General features: G+C 38.9%; 1 long non-coding RNA gene across 1 annotated transcript in view; it reads left to right on the top strand.

The window, feature by feature from the left end:
- Window positions 1-1512: 1512 nt before the first annotated feature.
- The window catches only part of LOC106824798 (uncharacterized), a 53268-nt gene continuing 48780 nt past the window's right edge, over window positions 1513-6000 (top strand). Inside the window, exons 1-3 of the long non-coding RNA XR_011506507.1 lie at window positions 1513-1724; window positions 4450-4669; window positions 5902-5955. This is a non-coding gene — a long non-coding RNA (uncharacterized lncRNA). The remainder of the gene's footprint in view (window positions 1725-4449; window positions 4670-5901; window positions 5956-6000) is intronic.

Below are 6000 nucleotides of genomic sequence, written 5' to 3'. Positions count from 1 at the left end.
GAAAGCCAGCTGACTCCCCTGACCAGACATATAGGTAAGCCTTGTAAAGATTGGCAGAGCTGCCTGTCTGACCACTCCTGATGGATAAGCAATAAATACTTGTTGTGGGCTACAGGGATTTTGTGGTTGTTACATAGCATTATTATGGCAATGGATAACTGATATAGCTTTCTTCCAGAAGAGGAACTCCCAATGTTGAACAAGAACAAGAACAAGTGTGTCTCCAGGTGACAGCTAGGAGGCTGTAACACACATGTGGGAATATGTGTCCCAGTGATTACTGGGCATCCTTCCTCTGTTCCTACTATACTTTGTACTCATTGTATGCAATTGCTTGTCTGCATATCCACCATTAGGCTAAATGTTCTGCAAGGACAGGAGCCACTTTTATTTTTACGTCCTTAGCACTAACATATAAATGGTATTTGTTAGGTGAAGGAAAGTGAAGAATTTCGTTAGAAATCATAACTTGCATTGTTGCTTTTAGTGACTTTGTTCTATTCGTGACGTCTTTGGTGTGTAGTATGTAATCTTAAAAAAATAGTGCAATTACTTGAGTAAGTTATACATGTACATCTTACACCTTTCAAAAGATGCAAAAGTATTTTCAGTGATAAGTGATTCTCATGCTGTCTTCAAGCCATCCACTTTTCCTGGTAACACAATTACTAGATTCTTATGACTTCTTCAGAGATTGTGCAATCATTAAGATAAAGCTTTTGTCTAGGAAAGAAAGAATGTTTTCCACCATTATATTGTAAAAGTCTGCCCATTTTACAATCCCTTTTCTTTTGCATATTTGGGCCCATTGGATGTAGCCTGTGGGTTCTTTGCTAGAATGTTGTGAGAGCTGTTCCCTCTGAGTTTGTTCTTTTTTGATTAAGCAACATTCCCTTGGCTTGTTTAAGGTTTGAACCCTGCTGGAATTAACGCAGCTGTTTGTGTTTACTTCTTTGCTCATATACTTCATCACATGTGATGTCAGCCAGCTCCAGGAGCCTGGTAATTACCACGGAACCAGGCAGCAGAGGGAGCAGATAAACTCAAAACATTGAGTTTTCTGGGTGACAGGGAGCCAGGATTAAAAATAATCTTTTATCGTGGAGAACCCGTGCTTCTATTTGATGATGATAGTGGGGTGAGTATAATTTTAGTATTTAAAACTCTTAAAGGAGTCTTTCCAGGCCAGCATGTTTCTTCTGCTCTATGACAATGCAAAGACTTATAAACTGTGGCAAAACCATGTTGGCATGACTGTGTTGGCTGGAATCCAGCTGGCATTGTAGCTTTCAAGGCGTTTTGGAGGTTCTATGAGGTGGTTTAAACCAAAGCCACAAAAATGAGAAAAAATTTATTTTCAGATGAATTTTAGTAGACTGCCAACTCCTGGTACGTATGTGCTAAAGATGCAAATTTTTTTTTTCTATTTTAACAAATTAAGTGGTTTAAAAATATTCTGCCTCATGATTCATGAGATTTCAAGTTCAACTAATTTTTTTTTCTTTGTTGAAGGAGATTCACCCTGAGCTAACATCTGCTGCCAATCTTCCTCTTTTTATATGTGAGCTGCCACCACAGCATGGCCACTAACAGATGCGTGGTGTGGGTCCACGCCCAGGAACCAAACACAGGCTGCTAAAGTGGAGCACACTGAAGTTAACCACTAGGCCAAGGGGGCTGGCCTGAGGTTCAATAATTTTTAATAAGTGCAAAATATGTACTAGGTACCGTATTAAATGTTTGCATGTATATTTTCTCATCTGGTGAAATATATTATTCATTAAATATTATATTACAAAGATCAAAGCAGGAAAACATTTAAGAAATAAATTGAGGTAGTTGTTTTATATCTGCTTTTTACGGTTTGCATAATATGATTGTCCATAATATCTCTGTAGAGGAAGTCTTCTGTACGTTTTACACCAGATTTAGCAGGATTCACTTATATTTGTGTGATGGCTACTCTCAGAGAAGAAAAACTGTTGTGTGGCATGCCTGGGACGTTAGTTTTTTTTTTTTTTACGATTGAGGGACTGTTTCATGAAAACATCGTTTCAAACAGATGTGTTCTAGTGTTTACTGAGGGGAGAATTTAAGCCAGACGGATTAATTAGCAGTTAGTCAAGACATTTTCCTGTTCCTATCTGGGTAGTCTGGGGATTATGAAGCTGTCAGTAGGTTATATTCAGATGATGAAAAAAATGACAAACAGCAAACCAAACCTCAGATCACTATGCTAGGGTGTAAAATATGGTGTCCTAACCGCTGTATGTGGTTTTTATTGGAACACGAGTTTTTTGGAGCAGGCATAATAGAACTAACATAGGGGTCAGCAAACTTTTTCTATAAGGGCCAAGTAGTCAATATTTTAGGCTTTGTGGGCCACACAGTCCATCATAACGACTCAACTCTGCGATTGTAGTGCTAAAGTAGTTTTAGACAATATATAAATGAATGAGCATGGCTGTATTCCAACACTTTACTTATGGACAGTAAAATTTGAATTCCATGTAATTTTCACGTCAGGAAATATTATTATCCTTTCGATTTTTTTCAGCCACTTAAAATGCAAAAAATATTCTTAGTTTGCTGGCCATACATTTGGCCCGTGGACTATACTTTGCCAACTCTTGGGCTAAAGCAAAGAGTCTCCAATCACTTTTAGTCCTGGTTCTTTTTGGTGTTTTACACAACGCTAAATCGTTTTAAATCTTAATTTCTATATTTGTAAAATGAGGGATAAAAGTAGTTGTACCGTTTCTTCCCAGGATTGTTGGCAGGACTAAGTGAGGTAGTGGATGTGAAAGTATTTGAAGAATGTGAAGTGCCATGCTGATGTAAGATATTGACTATCTTATTATTTGCGTTGGGAATGTGTTTGATTAGAAGTAGCGGAGAACTGGATTAACAGAGGCTTAAGCCGTAAAGACACTTATTGGTTACTTACGTAGATTTACAAATTCCCAGAATTGGTGCAGTGGCTCAAGGATGTGGTTCAAGACCTGGTATTTTCTCTCTACATTCTGCTAGTATCCTTGTGCTGGTGCTCCTTCCTTTCACAGTGCAAGATGGATGTCGTAACTCCAAAAGTCGTGTTCTTACATGACCGCATCCCAGAGAAGAAGGGGACAGGGAATAGAGAGAAAAGGCATCTCCTTCCAGCTCTCTCTTATTTTGTCAAGGAGGAAAATCTTTCCTAGCACTCCCCCAGCAGCATTCCCTTCACATCTCATTGATCAGAACTGGTTCACATGCCCATCCTAGCCCAACACTGGCAAAGGGGAAGAGGATTGGTGTGCTTGGCTTATAGACCAGCATGAATCACCTTCTGGAATTGGGCACAATGCTGCCTGGACAGTCAGGAAGCAAGGAAGGAAGACGAGGGAGCAACTAATGATGTCTGCCACATTATTTTTCTTTCCTGTTATAAATTGTGTGACTGGCATCAGGTTGGGGGACTAGCTGGTGAGTTAATTCCCTAAGAGCACTCAGAGATGAATCCTCCAGGTGCCATACAAGCTATCCTCACAGGTACATACAGACAAAGACCATTGTAGTTAGCTGGCGTGGTCAGACTATGAGTGGAGACTGCATGAAGACAGAATCTCTGCATTACCCTGCACTAACCTGAGAATGAAGCAGAAAAAGGGAGAAACCTGAAGGTCATCTCCATATGGCTTCTGGAATGTACTAGACAGAACCAATTTAATCCGCATGTGCTGTTAGGAAATGCCCCACAGTCTTTTTTTCTGAGGAATCTCTTCATTGTAAAACCCAGTACTAAAGGTACCTTTGTATGTGGGTCTCATTTTCAGAAAATTCAGATTAAAAATCTAGACTCTAAAAGTACAAATTATGAGTCAAAGATTCTAAAGTCTAAAATAGTCTTTATTTTATATAAGAAAATACTTTGGTGCACTTTAAATGATTTCATTGATGAAAATCAGATTTCCACATAATTTATATACGTGTGTGTGTGTCACACACACACCACCTATTACATTGCATTGAGCTAGGTAGACCTATAACTTGATTGAAAAATCATGAGTAAAATAATCCTTTAGCATAAAATTGTCACTTATGTGAACTAAATCAAATAGGATTTCAGGGTACCAGAGCAAATGACATTTCCCAGGGATTAAATGCCTACTTCAAAAAGAGAGTCTTACAGAAGTTATAAACTCTGTACATACAGGTCAAATCTCATGACAATGCAGAGATTCCTACTTTGTGTGGGAGGTTCAACCAAAGGTTCCTCAAAACTATAAAACTCTAAGATTCTTTCATTCTATGAGTATCATTTGACCTTAAAGTTCCTTTCCTTTCGTAAATACTACAATTCTATGATTATAGTAGAAAGGTCTTTATAATCAAGTTCCAAGCTCATAGCCTGCTGTCCATACATTCACCTATCCATTTGTCTATTTGTTTGTTCGTTGTTTTTTTTAGCTCACACACACTCCCTGGTCTCATGGAATTTACGGCGTAGATGAGAAGATCAACATTAAAGTCTAGCTGATGATACTGATGAATGCATAACTACACACAGATTAGTGCTCTGAAGAAAGGAATGCTGCACTACAAAAGGACATGATGAAAGAGCCCGACCTTGACTGGGGATCAGGGAAAGCTTCTTTGAGGAAGCAATGCTTGAGCTGAGAACCGATTTGTGAGTAGGAGTTAATTAGGTGAAAGAGGTAGAGTGGGATGGAAAGAGCATTCCTAACAGAGGTACGGTGTTTGTGTTTCCCTGTCTATCTATCCATCCATTTGTCTGTTCATCCATCCATCCATCCATCCATCCATCCATCCATCCTGTTTTACAAAACAGTATATTACCAAGTGATCATGGAGATGTAAATAGGTATAATTGTCTCTGTTTTCTAAGTCTGTAAGTCAATTTGGGGACACCAGAGAAGAATTCTTTTAAAAATTCCTCAGAAAATGTTAGGAGGTTATTTTAAGTCACAATAGACAAGAGGCAATTTCAGCCCTTACTCTTGCTCTTATTGGAAGGGGATTTGCCTGAGTGAACATCAAGAGGCCGCTCTCCCCTGGGTATCTACCTCGTTCTGCCTTTTTCCCTGTGGAGAAGGTGCAGAATGCAGAAGATAAGACCCATGTGCCAGCAGCCTAACGCTGCTTCCATGGGAACTGAAATTTGCAGTTAAAAATTGAAGCAAAATCCTCCGTTAATAGAGGAATTTATCTGATTTTACAATGAGTCACGTTTTCCTAGTGCTTTTAGGATCAACCAGAAAGCAAAATTCAGTATTTTAAAAAAAGGGAATTAAATTGGTATCTGTTCTACATAAAGCGATTTCATCATCTCACTGTGATCTCCAAGAATATGGTTCCTCATACGAAAATCAGGGATAATTTGCAGGCATGCTTTTAGTGATTAGCAAATTATTTATTTACAGTTGTTGTCAGATTAATGGTAAATGTTCCGCTGAGTTCACAGAATCTTGGCATTGAATTTATACCTGGAATGAGCTTAGAGATCCAGTATAGCTCTCATTTTACACAAGAAGAAATCGAAAGCCAGATAGGTTAAGTGACTTTTTCAAGCGACTTAAAAATTTATGCCCCAACTCATTTCACAGGCTTTTGTGATAACTGTGCAAGTAGGGTATAAGCTATTTAGGATCTTCTATCTCCTGGTTCAGTGTGGGGGACTCTGGAGTATGATTCTGCACTCAAATTCTTGCCATTTACTAGCCTTGTGACCTTGGAAAAATTGCTTAACTTCCCTAAGCTTCAGTTTTCTCATCTATAAAAGGGGATAATAATTGTACCCACATCCCTGCATTGTTGTGAAGATTAGAATGCATGAGAAGAGGCAGGCCTGTAGTAAACACTCAATAATTGCTTTGTGATGTTTCTTGCTTTGGCCAACAGAAAGAAGACGGAAGTGACCATATGCCTGTTCAGAGTGGGACTTCAAGAAGCATGGTAAGTTTCCTCTATTCTCTTGTGCTCCTCCACTCTGCCATGAGA

This window comes from Equus asinus, chromosome 10 (assembly GCF_041296235.1).
Source record: "Equus asinus isolate D_3611 breed Donkey chromosome 10, EquAss-T2T_v2, whole genome shotgun sequence".
Lineage (NCBI taxonomy): Eukaryota > Metazoa > Chordata > Mammalia > Perissodactyla > Equidae > Equus > Equus asinus.
The sequence above is the reverse complement of the archived record's forward strand: the minus strand, read 5'-3'. Positions and strand labels throughout refer to the sequence as shown.